Here is a 16199-nt window from a genome sequence, read left to right as displayed (position 1 = left end):
TGATGTCAGCTGATTTTGTCTCCAACCCTCATCTACCTTCTCTCATCTAGAAGGTAATGTCTTTGGACTTCCCTGGTCGTCCAGTGGTTAAGACTCCGTGCTCCCAATGCAGGGGGCGTGGGTTCAATCCCTGGTCGGGGAAGATCCCACGTGCCATGTGGCATGGCCAAAAAAAAAGACAGAAAGAAAGAAAGAAAATAATGTCTTCAATCAAATCACCTGAGATTCCTTCCACTTCTAACATTCTACCTCTCACACAGGACAGATAGAGAAATTCCTAAAGTCTAAGGAATATGACCAATAATTTATCATTTATAAAACATTACAAACCAGACACTATGGTAAGCATTATGTCAAATCTCTCCCCTACTTTACAGGTAAGGAAACTGTGCCTTAGCAGCTAAATATCTTGACCAAAATCATCCAGTTCAAGAGTAGTAGAGCTGGTATTTAAACCAGGTGATCCAAAGTATAGACTTTTCATTTCTAGGTTATGTTGCCTTTCTGACATCGTATCACAAGGAATAAACTTGACAATAAAGCCTAACCCAATTTCTACATCTTTCAAATACCATTTGAATGTACTGTTTCTCTATTTATTTGTAGTCTGCAGCCAAAGACAAACAGATTTTGTTTATTTACTTGTTTATTTATTTGTTTGGCTGCGCTGGGTCTTAGTTGTGGCATGCGGGATCTTCGTTGCCACGTGTGGGATCTTTAGTTGCGGCATGCGAACTCTTACTTGCGGCATGTGGGATCTAGTTCCCTGACCAGAGATTGAACCATGGCCGCCTGCATTGGGAGCATGGAGTCTTAGCCACTGGAGTACCAGGGAAGTCCCGTCAAAGACTATAAAATAATGGCTACGTCTTGCCATTTTATCTTATCCTAGTGGTTGCTGTGATGCCACAGTTAAAAGACTTAAACAAATGACACGAATTAAGTGCCCTTAAACTTATGCAGCATCCCCACAATACTATTTAAAAGAATGTAAAACATAAAACTCCGTTACAGAAGTCACATTATTTTTTTATTGATTGTACAGTTGTATCTTTGACTAATAAAGAGCAATTGTTTCAACAATACAGTTTACTTAGTAGAACAAACTGGTCAGTAAGGAAAATAAAAGACTCAGAGTGATATAAAAGTGGTACAAAATCAGTATAGAAACCACTGATTTCCACTGATCTACGAGGTGGGTGGACACCCAAAGGGAATGTTAGCATACCACAGTAACATTCTCTGAAACTGGTAAAGCCCACGTTCATTCTTGTTTTTTTCATTTTGGATCCACTCAGATTATGCTTGACTTTTACTCTTTTCCTTTAGTATTTCAGGAAAAGCATTCTAATATTTCATACAGTAAAAAACAAACAAAAAAAGACTCTCAAAAAAAGCTAAGATCATATCTTAGTCCTAAATATACCTATAATGTGACAGATCAGATTTAGCAAAACAACAATATCCAGGATTCTAAATTTCCAATAACCACTGAACATGAGGTTAAAATGTGATTCAAAATGCTAGTCAAATTAATATAAAGAAATTTACAAAAATAATAATAAAGAGCTCATATTGCTTCAAAATAATACAGGAGGGAGAAAATAGATGGGGCTATAAATGAAAAAAGACTGGCATGAGTTGGTAACTGCTGAAGCCAGGTGATGGGTGTGCAGGGGTTCATTATATCGTTCTTCTTGCTTTATACAATTTCCTTAAGTCAAAAAAAAAAAGCCTGGGCTTCCCTGGTGGCGCAGTGGTTGAGAGTCCGCCTGCCAATGCAGGGGACGCGGGTTCGAGCCCTGGTCTGGGAAGATCCCACATGCCGTGGAGCAACTAGGCCCGTGAGCCACAACTGCTGCGCCTGCGCGTCTGGAGCCTGTGCTCCGCAACAAGAGAGGCCGCGATGGTGAGAGGCCCGCGCACCGCGATGAAGAGGGGCCCCCGCTTGCCGCAACTAGAGAAAGCCCTAGCACAGAAACCAAGACCCAACATAGTAATCAATCAATCAATCAATCAATAAATCTTTAAAAAAAAAAAAAAAGCCTTCGGATATGACACAATGGAAGCCTGGATTTAATCAAGTGTATAGATCTACCAATTTACAGGGAACATTGGGTAGAAGAGTAAATTAACTGATACCATGAGGTTACAAGTCCGTTAAATCCAGAATGTGGTAAATTTGACTTAAGAGATGACAGTTCCTTCTACAAATAATGGCATGTGAAGAAAACAAAATATGCAGGAAAAATTATTATACATTTAAAGATACACAAAAATCAAAAGCAAAGTGTGGCTTCCCAATTTCAAAACTCATCACAAAGCTACAGTAATCTAAAGAGTGTGGTCCCAGCCTAAGGACAGACATAAAAACCAATGGCATAGAATACAGAGCCCAGAAATAAACCCTCATATTTACGGGCAATTGATTATTAACAAGGGGGTCAAGATCATTCAAAGGAAGGTCTCTTCAACAAATGATTCTGGGGACTTCCCTGGTGGTCCACTGGTTAAGAATCCACCATCCAATGCAGGGGACGCGGGTTTGAGCCCTGGTCGGGGAACTAAGATCCCACATGCCACGGGGCAACGTAGCCCATGCACCACAATTAGAGAGAAGCCTGCGCGCTGCAATGAAAGATCCCACCTGCCGCAGCTAAGACACAACGCAGCCCCGCCCCCCCCCAAAAAAGGCGCCAAAGACCTAAATTTAAGAGCTAAAACTATGAAACTCTTAGGAAAAAAAAAAGGGAAAATCTTCATGGCCTTGAATTTGGCAATAATTTATTAACTGTGACACCAAAGGCATACAACATAAGAAAAAATATGTATAAAAAGGATTTCATCAAAATTAAAAACTTTTGTGCAAAAAACAGTATCAGAGTGTAAAAAGACAACCCACAGAACAGTAGAAAATACCTGCATACATCTCATAATGGGTTAATATCTAGAATACATAAAGAACTCCTACAACTCGACATCAAAAAAAACATACAACTCAGTTCAAAAATGGGCAAAAGACTTGAATAGACATTTCTCCAAAGAAGTTTATACAGTTGGCCAACAAGCACATGAAAAGATGCTCAAATCACACTGGTAATTAGGAAAATACAAATCAAAACCACAATGAGCTATGATGGCTATTATAAACAAACAAACAATGCCTATTATAAACAGAAAATAACAAGTGTTGACAAAAATGTGGAGAAACTGGAACTCTTGTACACTGTTTCTAGGAATGCAAAACTGTGCAGCTACTGTGGAAAATAGTATGGCAGTTCCTCAAAAAACTAAACATAGGATTATCATATGATCCAGGAATCTCACTTCTGAATGTATACCCAAAATAACTGGAAGCAGAGATTTTAACATATATTTGTACACCAATGTTCAGAGCAGCTTTATTCACAAAAGGCAAAAGGTGGGAAAAAACCAAATGTCCACTGACGAATGTATAAACACAATGTGGTACCATCCATACAATGGAATATTATTCAGTCTTAAATGAAGTTCTGATACATGCTACAACATGAATGAACCCTGAAGACATGCAAAGTGAAATAAGACATACACAAAAGGACAACTATTACATGATTCTACTTATGTAAGATACACAGAGTACTCAAATTCATAGAAATAGAACGTAGAATGGTAGATCCCAGGGGCTGGGGGACTGTTGGAATTAGAAGCAAATGCTTAATGTGTATAGGGCTTCCTTTGGGGGTGAAAATGTTTTAGAACTTAATAGAGGTGGTAGTAGTACAACAACTGGAATGTACTTAATGACAGTGAACCACACATTTAAAAATGGTTAATGGGCTTCCCTGGTGGCGCAGTGGTTGAGAATCTGCCTGCCGGTGCAGGGGATACGGGTTCGAGCCCTGGTCTGGGAAGATCCCACATGCCGCGGCGCAACTAGGCCCGTGAGCCACGATTACTGAGCCTGCGCGTCTGGAGCCTGTGCTCCGCAACGGGAGGGGCCGCGATAGTGAGAGGCCCGCGCACCGCGATGAAGAGTGGCCCTTGCTTGCCGCAACTAGAGGAAGCCCTCGCACAGAAACGAAGACCCAACACAGCCAAAAATAAATAAATAAATAAAATAAAATTTAAAAAAAAAAAAAAAAAAAAAAAAAAAAAAAAATGGTTAAAACAGTAACTTCCGTGTTATGTATATTTTACCACAATTTAAAAAAACAGAGAACTCCCTGGCGGTCCAGTGGTTAGGACTCTGCACTTTCACTGCCGAGGGCCCAGGTTCAATCCCTGGTCAGGGAACTAAGATCCCGTAAGTCACACAGGGGCCATAAACAAACAAACAAACATAAAAAAATAAATTTTTTAAAAAAAGGTAAGCTCCAAATGAAATTCATTTGCAACAGTGCGTAGAGAAGTTCATGCCTAAGGGTGCTCTCAGAAACAGTGCAGACTGTGGTCAAAGGCAACTGAGAGTAAATTGGTAAAATCATTGCTTAACATAGGCTAACTTGATTTAAAAAGAAGATCCAACTACAAACTGTCTATAAAAGAGATACTTTAGACTGAAAGATATAAATAGATTGAAAGTAAAAAGATGGAAAAAGACATAGCATCAAACAAGAAAGCTAGAGTGGGTATACTAATATCAGACAACATAGGCTTTAATACAAAAAAAAATATCACTAGAGATAAAGAGGGACATTTTATAATGATAAAAAGGTCAATTCATCAGGAAGAAGGAAGAGGCATTCCAGCTGGACTCTGTGTGCCATTTTCACCTAAGTCCTGGGTCAATGGAGATGAACTCTTCACAGAAATTATCTGTACCATCCTGACCCAGAGCCCTGCTCCTTCACCTAGAGAGTTGTCTCATGCTCCATTTCCTTGTCATACTATCAACCTGACAACTGAACTCCAACTAATAAATGTAGAAGGAATGATGGAATTAGAAGGATACCAATTGGTAACCACCACAGTAATAACTGTTTCAGGCAAAAATCACCAATGGATGCTAATCTAGTAAAGTAGAAACAGGATATTTACATAATCACAAAGCAACTCCTCACAAGATACTGATTAATGACAAAGTGAAAAATAACTTTGTAGGAAAGGAGCCCAGCACCATCCTAATCAAGTGACCAAAGCTAACAGCATGAGCAATGGGATAAATGTACATCATTCACCTCCTCTCAGGCAATGAGAACACATGCATCACTTCTGCAGTATTCTCGCCAAAAATGTATAAACTGAATCTAATCATGAGGAAACATCAGACAAACCCTAGTTGAGGGAGTTCTACAAAATAACCTGCAATATCCAAGTGTCAAATCACGAAAGACTAAGGGACTACTTCAGATTAAAGGAGACCAACAAGACATGACAACTGAATTTAACATATAAACCTGGATTGGTTCTTAGACCAGATTTTTTTTGGGGGGGCGGGGCGGGGGTTGTAAAGAACATTAGAAGACCAATTAGTAAAATCTGAATAAGGTCAATAGATAATAATTTGGCACAATATTAATTTCCTTATTTTGACAATTGTACTGTGGTTTTGTAAGAGAATATCCTTGTTATTAGGAAGTACACTCTGAAGTATTTAGAACTAAGGGGCACGTCTCTCATATGTTTAATAAAACTACTTAAATTTTATGTTAATTATGTATGTATGTATTAATTTTAACGAGAGAGAAAATGAAAAAATGGAGTGAAAAGTTCCTTGAAGAATATAGGTGAAGAGTATAGAAGAATTCTTTGTACAATTGTTGCAACTTTTCTATAACTCTAAAGTTATTTATAAACAAAATTTTTTAAAATTAGGAACTGTGAATGATTCATTAACTTCCATCTACTTTATTGTCCAAAATATCTTTAAATTTTTGTAATAAAAAAACTTGCCCAGCCTTAAATGCCACCTTTTCAAGAAGCCTTCCTTGGATTATGCCATCCCAATCAAATACATGGTGTTCTCTTCAACTCTCTAGACTGGAATTTAGCATAATCTGCTCTGCATTATAGTTACCAGTGAACCTATCATATGCCCACTACTCAGGGCCATCACCTGACAACATGGTGCTTTTGTGCAAAGCAGATAATGATGGCTCCTCCAGGGAGTCACAGCCCCACACTAGAGAAAACCGTGTGGTCAGCAGCCAACGCCTTTGAGAAAATTAGGCGGTACCAGAACAGTTGCCATCCCAAAAGGCACATCACGTAGCCAAAGAAACTCCTGGATTTCAAAACCCATTTGTGGCCTCAATCAGGAGCTCTTGGATGAAATGAAAGCTAAATAACCAAGACTGGCAGACAGGATCTTGTCCATCTTTTTACCATCTACCAAAATTAGCACAGAGGAACTGTGCTTCACATATGATATACACAATAAATATTTAACGAATTAACAAGCCCAGTCAGAGAAGAAAGAAAAAAATGAACATGAAAGCTTTCAAAGTAAAGATCTTCCTCAACTTATGATGGGATTATGTCCTGATAAACCTATGGTGTAAGCTGAAAGTCGAAAATACATGTATATATCTAACCTACCGATCATCATAGCTTAGCCTAGCCTACCTTAAATGTGCTCAGAGCACTTACATTAGTCTACACTTGGGCACAACCATCTAACACAAAGCCCATTTTATCATAGTGTTGAAGATCTCATGTAATTTACTGAACACTGTCCTGAAAGTGAAAACCAGAGTGATTATATGGGTACAGAATGGTTGTAAGTGCTTACCACTTGTAATCGTGTGGCTGCAGCTCGCTGCCACTGACCAACATCATGAGAGAGTATCATACCACATAAAGCTAACCTGGGAAAAGATCAAAATTCAAACTTCGAAGTAGGGTGTCTACTGAACGCTTATTGCTTTCACACTGTCCTAAGTCAGGGACCATCTGTAATAATTCTCTAAATCAAGCATCAGCAAACTACAGCCCACAAACCTGTTTTTGTCTGGGCTTTGAGTGAATATGGTTTTAAGTTCTTAAAGCGTTAAAAAAAAAAAAAAAAAAAGCCAAGAACAATATGCAACAGAGAAGTTACACGGCTCATAAAGCCTAAAATATCTGGGTCATTACAAGCAGAATTTGCTGACCTCTGAACTGAAAAAATGTGGCTGCAATGTCAATAAGTGCAATCTAAAAATAAAGTCTACTGGGGATTTCCCTGGTGGTCCAGTGGTTAAGACTCCGCACTCCCAATGCAGGGGGCCCGGGTTCGATCCCTGGTCGGGGAACTAAGATCCCACAATACTGCAACTAAGCCTGCACGCTCTGCAGCCGTTGCACCGCAACTGGAGAAGCCCGAGCGCCGCAATGGAGACCCAGCACAGCCTAATAAATTAACTAAAAAATAAAAAAAATAAAAAATAAAGTCTACTGCTGTTTTACACAAACTAGTACTTCTACAAGAAACTTACTAGCACTATATACTTTCAACAAAAGTTTAATGTACACATAATTGAGAAATGTCATGAAAGTACTCTTGCTCTCATTTAATTATATTTAGGTCTTACAATGCAATTCAATTGAGGTCGATCCACCTATTGGGGAAAAAAAAAATTAAGGTATTTTACTAATGTACATTTGATGACAATACTATGAGCAAGTTCCAGAAAGACAAGGACTTTGTAGTGACCACCAAATCAAAAGCACCCAGGATAAAATGATGAAGAGGTAAGGTAAACTGTAGATTAAAACAGACCTGAGACATAGCAAACAACTTGTGAACCTCATGTGAGCCCTCATTAGAACAAACTGTAAAAGAAAAATAAAATGATGAGACACTCGAACTGGAGGTTCTAGCTTACGTAATAATGTAAGAAAAAGAAATAAAAGGCACAATGTTTGGACAAGAAGAAGGAAAACTGTCTTTAATAAAAGACAACACGATTATTATGCAGAGAATCTACCAAAAAAACCCTACTAGAAGAAAGCTTAGAAGGCTAACTCAAAATGGATCAATGATCTAATCATAAAAGGTTTAAATAAAACTTAAAAAAAAATTTCTTCCACCCCCCCACCCCCTGCCTATGGCTATCATCAGTCTGCTCTCTGTATCTGTGAGCTTGGTTTTTTAGTTTGTTTTTTTTTAAGATAACCACATGTATGAGAGATCCTACAAAATATCTTTCTGTGTCTGACTTATTGCACTTGGCATAATGCTCTTGAGGTCCATCCATGTTGTTGCAAACGGCAACATTTCGTTCTCTTTTATGACTGAGTAATACTCCATTGTATACATATATTTCACTTAGATTGTTTCCATATCTTGGCTATTGTAAATAATGCTGCAATGACCATGTGGTACATATATCTTTTCAAGTGTTTTCATTCTCTTTGGATAAATACCTAGAAGTGGAACTGTTGGATCATATGATAGTTGTAAACCTTTATGATCTTGGGTTAGGCAAAGGTTTCAGAGAAGACAGAAAAAATATAAACCATAAAAGCAAAAAATTGACAAATCAGACTTCATCAAATTTTAAAATATTCTGTGCTTTTAAAGACACTGTTAAGTAATGGCCTATATGGGAAAAGAATCTAAAAAAGAGTGGATATATGTATATGTATTTAATATAACTGATTCACTTCGCTGTACACCTGACACTAACACAACATTGTAAATCAACTATACTCTGGGGTACTTCCCTGGTGGTAGAGTGGCTAAGACCCCATGCTCCCAATGCAGGGGGCCTGGGTTCGATCCCTGGTCAGGGAACTAGATCCCACATGCCGACACTAAGAGTTTGCACGCCACAACTAAAGATCCCACATGCCACAACTAAAAGATCCCCCATGCAGCAATGAAGATCCCTAGTGCTGCAACTAAGACACGGTGCAGCCAAATAAATAAATTAATTAATTTAAAAAAAATGGTTAGGATGGTAAAATGTATGTTATCGGTATAAAAAAAAAACACCCCTATACTCCAATAAAGAATTTTTTAAAAGACACTGTTAAGAAAATAAAAAGTCAATCCTCAGACAAGGAAGTATTTGCAAAATATGTCTGATAATGGACTTCTAACCCAGAATATACAAAAAACTTATTAATAATACAAATAGCCTGGACTTCCCTGGTGGCACAGTGGTTAAGAATCCGCCTGCCAATGCAGGGGTCACGGGTTCGATCCCTGGTCTGGGAAGATCCCACATGCCGCGGAGCAACTAAGCCCGTGCGCCACAACTACTGAGTCTGTGCTCTAGAGCCCACGAGCCACAACTATCGAAGCCAGTGTGCCTAGAGCCCATGCTCTGCATCAAGAGAAGCCACTGCAATGAGAAGTCCATGCACCGCAACGAAGAATAGCCCCCGCTCTCCACAACTAGAGAAAGCCCGTACGCAGTAACAAAGACCCAACACAGCCATAAATAAATAAATAAATAAATATTTTTTAAAAAGACAAATAGCCCAATAAATGGGCAAAAAAGGCTTATACAGTCATTTAACCAAATAAGATTTATTGGGTAAAATTAAAGACTGACAATACCAACTGCTAGTGAGGATACCAAGAAGCTGAAACTCTCATACACTGCTGGTGGAAATGGAAAACAGTACAGCCATTTCGGAAAAGAGTTTGGCAGTCTGTTATAAAGTTTAACATACTTTTAAAACCCAGCAATCCCATTCCTAGGTAATTATACAAGAGGAATGAATATGAATGTTAGTAGCTAGTTTATTCATAATAACCAAAAACTGAAAACAACCCAAATGTCCACTACCCTAGTGAATGAATACACGAACTGTGGTAGCATATCCTTAACAATGGAATACTTCTCGGTTATAAAGTTACAAATTACTGATACATACTACACACAACATGGATGAATTTCAAAAGCATTGTGTTTACTGACTAAGCAGAAGCCAGACACCAAAAGCTACATAATTCATGATTCCATCTACATGACATTCTGGAAAGGCACTACAGATGTAGAAATCAGATCAATGATTCTAAGGGCTGAGGGTCAAGGGAGGGGATTTAATTAATATAAAGGCACAAGAGGGAACTTTATAGGGTAGTATATCTTAATTGTGTTATTGACAATATGACTATACACATTTGTCAAAACTATAAAGAACTTTAAACAGGATGAGTTTACTGTATGTAAATTATACCTCAAAAAACCTGCCACACACCCCCCAAACTAAAGGCAGATCCAAAGAAACCCTAAAACTTAAACTTAAAAAAAAAAAATTGAGGGACTTCCCTTGTGGTGCAGTGGTTAAGAATCCACCTACCAATGCAGGGGACACAGGTTCGATCCCTGGTCCAGGAAGATCCCACATGCCGCAGGGCAACTAAGCCCATGCGCCACAACTACTGAGCCTGCGCTCTAGAGCCCACGTGCTGCAACTACTGAGCCCGCAATGCTGCAACTTCTGTAGCCTGCACGCTTAGAGCCCGTGCTCTGCAACAAGAGAAGCCACTGCAGTGAGAAGCCCATGCACTGCAACGAAGACCCAAACACAGCCAAAAATAAATAAATAAATATAGTATTAAAAAAAAAATTGAAATTGATGGTATGTAAATTATAACCAAATAAATGTGAAGTTAAAAATTCATTATATTATACACTTAAAATTGGTGAATTTTACTGTATGTTAATTATACCTCGGTAAAGGAGTTTTGTTTTTCTTTTAAGAGACAAAAAAGGGAAAACCTGAACTAATGGGACATTAAAAAATACTAAGGAATTAATGTTAATTTTTTAAAATGTGATAATGGTTTCCATTCTCTTAGATACTATACTGAAATATTTACAGAAGAGATGTCATGATGTCAGGAATTGCTTCAAAATCATCTAGGGAGGCTAGAGTAATCAAGACAGCATGGTAATGGCGTAAGGACAGACATACAGATCAATGAAATAGCATTAACTGTCCAGAAATAAACTCTTACATTTATGGTCAACTGATTTTTGAGAAAAGTGCCAGGACAATTCAATGGGGAAAGATTAGTATTTTCACAAATAGTGCTGGTCCAACTGGATATCCACCTGCAAAAGAATGTATCTGGACCCCTACTGCATATCATATATAAAAATTAACTCAAAATGGATTAAAGATGTAAATGTAAGAGCTAAAACTATAAAATTCTTAGGGCAAAAAACATGAGAATAAATCTTCAATGGATTTGGCAATGGATTCTCAGATATGACACTAAAAGCACAAACAACAGATGAAAAAATAGATAAACGGGACTTGAGATCAAGATTTAAAACTCTTTTTTGCTGCAAATGACAACATCAATACACCAAGAGCAAAAGAAACAAGTAAGAAGGGACTGTGGATAAATTATAAAGATTTCAGACATTCCCTGACTAAGGGAAACCGAAAGCACTAGGACTCCAGAGTGCAGTGCTTAAAAACAGAGAGCATACTAAAAGGCAAAGGGCCACTTTTCAGACAACTCTATTTCAAATCTTGGCTCAGCCACTTACTGTGACCCCAGAAAGGTTATTACTTAACCACTGTGGCCCCCAGTTTGCTTATCTGTACAATGGAAATAATAAGAAAGGTCACAAGGTTGTTGAGGATCAAATAATATGCAAAAGATACACGTTCATTTGGTCAAAATTTATTACAACTTATATTGTACTCTTTAAAATGTGGGATTTACTGTGTGTCAATTATACCTCATTAAGGTTGTAAAATTTAAAAACAAAGAGTCTGGCGCAGAGGAAGCACTCAAAAATTGTGGCTTTTTAAAACTTCACATTTAACAGATATTTACTGACTAAGCAAAATGAACACAGCCTTGCCTTCGGCTGCTTACACTTCAGAGGTTATGTCTAGGACAGAAAATTAAAAACATATTTTCATATGTATACTGTACCTGTCTCATTCACCACTGGAATTATCAAATAAAAAATATATATAAACAATCCAAGAGCACACCTGATAACTGCAACACATTAAATAATCTAAGAATAAAATTCCCTTCCATTATTGTTTCAAAATTTGTGGTGGGGCCGGGGGTGGGGGGGGGAACACATGCAATTTCTACTGGTACTCCCAACAGACAATGTAATTGAAGAACTGTTTACTTTTTCATTTTTCACCATTCTGGTCATTCGTCACCACTTTCAACACGGCACCTATACATGTCATTCACCATTTTCTACAACTATTTGAACAAGCCTGTGTGACAAATGTACACAGTCAAAATACTTCACTGATCCAAATTTCTAGAACCAGACTACTTGTATGGATACAACTGATATTCTTTGACATAGTAAGAATACGACATACCTCAAACTCCCTTCCAATAGAGTTGTAATAATGTTGTTCCCCCAAATATTCACATGGCTGACTGCTTCTTGTTACTTAGATGTCACCTCCTCAGAGAGGCTTATCCAGACCAACCCATCAAAAGTAGCTCCCCAACTACTATTATATTGCTGTTTTAGTACTTAAGTAACTAATACTTTGTATATTACAGCACTTAATAACTGAAATTTTATTACATGTTCCTTTTTTTTCTTTCTGTCTCTGTCCATCCCTCACCTCCAGAATATATACCTCATGAGGGCAAACACTTCTGTCTCATTCACCACTGAGTGCCCAGGACTTAAGAACAGAGCCTGGGGCTTCCCTGGTGGCGCAGTGGTTGAGAATCTGCCTGCTAATGCAGGGGACACGGGTTCGAGCCCTGGTCTGGGAAGATCCCACATGCCACGGAGCAGCTGGGCCCGTGAGCCACAGTTACTGAGCCTGCGCGTCTGGAGCCTGTGCCCCGCAACGGGAGGGGCCGCGATAGTGAAAGGCCCACGCACCGCGATGAAGAGCGGTTCCCGCACCGCGATGAAGCGTGGCCCCCGCTTGCCGCAACTAGAGAAAGCCCTCGCACGAACCGAAGACCCAACACAGCCAAAAATAAATAAATAAATAAATAAATAAAGTAGCTATAAAATTAAAAAAAAAAAAAAAAAAAAAAAAAAAAAAGAACAGAGCCTGGCACAAAGTAAGTACTCTGAATTGTTGAATAAATTAAGTATATAGTATAATTTATGTGAATTATGACAAATATTGACTAATTCAATTTCTCTTTATAGTACAGAAAAACTACAGCTGTCAAGAGAAAAGGACAATTAACTAAAAACTAGAAATCTAATTCCAGTTCTTAAAGTTAACTCAATTAGGTGAGTCATTTTGTTCTTCCCATTTCAGTCTTTTTATTAGAAAGGGAAATTCTATAATACTTATTGAATAACTACTTCCTCACTGAAAAGATGAGTCAAACAAGATGGCAGTAGGGAGCAGGTCATGACAACCCAAACATAATAAAAAGCTAGAGTTTTTTTAGCAAACTGAGGGCTGGCAACTCTAAATTCACACAGAACAACCGCCAGATTAATGCAGCCACATAATCATCTAGAATCAATGTTTCAAGAACCATCCCCACAAGAACTTATTTCAGTTTGCTGCAAACTCCTTGGGTTCGAATTCTGGCCCTATCACTTCCCAGCTCTGTGACCTTAACCTCATGACTTCAGCTCTTTGTGTCTTAATTTCAAGATCTACAAAATGGTGACAAAAATAGTACGTTCTCAAAAAAAATAATAATAACTTCTCATTAGGTTGTGAAAATTAAATGATATTCCATATAGACAACTTGGCTTAAGAACAATGCCTGGCACATTATTAACTGCTTAATAATTGTTAGCTAATACAATTATTTTCCTCATATTACAGCACACACTAGAATTGTGCAGCAGGGCGGGGGGCAGGGACAATTCTTCAAATGAAGTTTTACTTCGAGGAAGGGATAAGGGGGCTTAGCCATAAAGCCATGCACAATTAGATACGACCTAGACATACCAAAAGCTCCGGAAGATTCGGATAAAAAGGAATCCTGGGTGCTCAAGTCCAGTGCTGTCCAACAGAACTTTCTATAATGAATTAAAAAAAAAGTTCCATATCCATGCTGCCCAATCTGGTAGCCACTAGGCATATGTGGTGGCTGAGCACTTGAAATATGGCTAGTGTGACTGAGGAGCTGATTTTTTTAAAATTTTAATTAACTTAATTCTAAATGTAAATAGCAGGACTTCCCTGGAGGTCCAGTGGTTAAGACTCCATGCTTCCACTGCAGGGGGCACGGGTTGGATCCCTGGTGGGGGAACTAAGATCCTGTATGCCGTGTGGTGCAGCCAAAAATAAATTAATTAATCAAATTTAAAATGCAGGCCACATTAAAAAAAATTTTTTTTAATGTAAATAGCCAGATATGGATGGATAGTGGCTACCATACTGGACAGTGCAGTTCCAGTCCTCTCTTTGAGCTTCTCCAAGAGTAGGTGCTATCTACCTTCCAAAGCATCAATCCCCTCTAATACACCAAGAGTGCTTCCTTATAGTGAACTCTACTCTCTCTCCCAATGGTTTTACCCACTGGTCATTAATCTTTCCTAGGGCCTCAAAACAACTTCACTCCCCTTCAAAAGACTACAAGTGATAATGGGGAAGAGGGGAATAAGGGGAAACAAGATGAATCACTCACTGATAACGGTTGAAACTGAGTGACAGATACATAGGCTCATTAAACTGTTCTATTTTTATCTATGTTGAAATTTTCTATTAAAAAATTCTTATTAAAAAAATTCTCATTAGCATTTGTTTCAAGCTCACTTCGTTTCTTCTCTAACTACAAGAGCTTCCAAATCTGTCTCCCTGCTTTCAATACTTACTTCCTCCAATTCTTCTACCACACCGTGAACCAAATTTTTCAACCCACAACCATGTTTACAAGCATCTCTGTAATTTGGCACAAACTTTTCCCTGCCTGGAACTTCCTCTTCTCTTCCACGGCCTCATTGGAAACTGCTTATCATTTCTTAAGATCCATCTCAATACTCACCACTTTCTTCACCACCCACCCAAAGCAGTCAGTCATTTACTCGCTTCTCAGTGCTACCAGTTTATACTACCTGCATCCTGCCCTCCCCCACTACACTCACTGGTTAACTTGGAAGCAGAGATGCTTCATTCATCTTTTAACTATCCCACTCTGATAGCTTCAAACGTTTACTGAATTAATCAACAGTATGCATACAAGCTCAACAAAATGCTAAACTGTATCTACTAATATAGCATTACCCCAAACCCATCAACAAGCAGTTTTCAGCCTTAATTTGCTCAGGTAGTTTTTACTGATTTTCTTTTTTTTAACTTATTTATTTTTGGCTGCGTTGGGTCTTCATTGCTGCGCGCGGGCTTTTCTCTAGTTGTGGCGAGCAGGGGCTACTCTTCGTTGCAGTGCACAGGCTTCTCACTGCAGTGGCTCCTCTTGTTGCGGAGCACGGGCTCTAGGCACATGGGCTCCAGTAGTTGTGGCACGTGTGCTCAGTAGCTGTGGCCCACGGGCTCTAGAGCGCGGGCTCAGTAGTTGAGGGGCAGAGGCCTAGTTGCTCCGCAGCATGTGGAATCTTTCCGGACCAGGGATCGAACCCGTGTCCCCTGCATTAGGCAGGCAGATTCTTAACCACTGCACCACCAGGGAAGCCCTTTACTGATTTTCAAACATGCTAACAGTAACAGCTGAAAGTTATTAAGCACTTACCACGTGCCAAGCATTGATTTAAGCACTTTATACATATAATTCATTTAATCCTCATCACCCCCATTTCACAGAGGAAGAAACTCAAGCACAAATGAAATAATCTGCTATAAGCCACTAAGTAAGAAAAGGCCTAGGGTGTTAAATAAATTGTATGCGACTCTGGACAAGTCATTTAAAGTTCCTGCTCCTGTCCAAAATAAAGAGGATGAGTCATGATGATCTCAAATGCAAGCTTCCAATTCTAAAATTCAGATTTGGCGGAGGAGTATAGGATGCCACATAGAAGGAAGACTGTCTTGTGAAAAGAAATAGTAACTTTAGACATTCACCAGAAAATTGTTTGAGGGAAAATGTGAATCTTTTTATTCTTGTAGTTTATAGCAAGCTACTATGAAAAAACATGGAACATGTTCTCAAATAAGAAAGCTAACATATGGGACAAGCTAAGTTCTACAAGAGTTAATAAAAAGAAAAATAAATGAGAATTAGCTTTATGGAAGATTTGAACTAGATCTTAGAGGATAAGTATGAGGATGTGGAAAAGGAGAATACTGATGGAAGAGCAGGCAGGCAGGCAGTAGAGCCTGAGCTTGATACCTGCAGAGGCAATGAGAAAAGGAGACCATGTTGATTTAAATGGAGGTCACGTTTTGAAGAG

At 38.7% G+C, this 16199-nt stretch overlaps 1 protein-coding gene across 13 annotated transcripts in view; it reads right to left on the bottom strand.

The window, feature by feature from the left end:
• The window catches only part of ATXN2 (ataxin 2), a 135871-nt gene that overhangs the window by 102369 nt on the left and 17303 nt on the right, over positions 1 to 16199 (bottom strand). The gene's annotated exons all lie outside the window — the stretch shown is intronic.

The sequence above is a fragment of the Balaenoptera acutorostrata genome, chromosome 13 (assembly GCF_949987535.1).
Source record: "Balaenoptera acutorostrata chromosome 13, mBalAcu1.1, whole genome shotgun sequence".
NCBI lineage: Eukaryota > Metazoa > Chordata > Mammalia > Artiodactyla > Balaenopteridae > Balaenoptera > Balaenoptera acutorostrata.
This window is presented reverse-complemented; position numbering and strand designations above follow the sequence as displayed.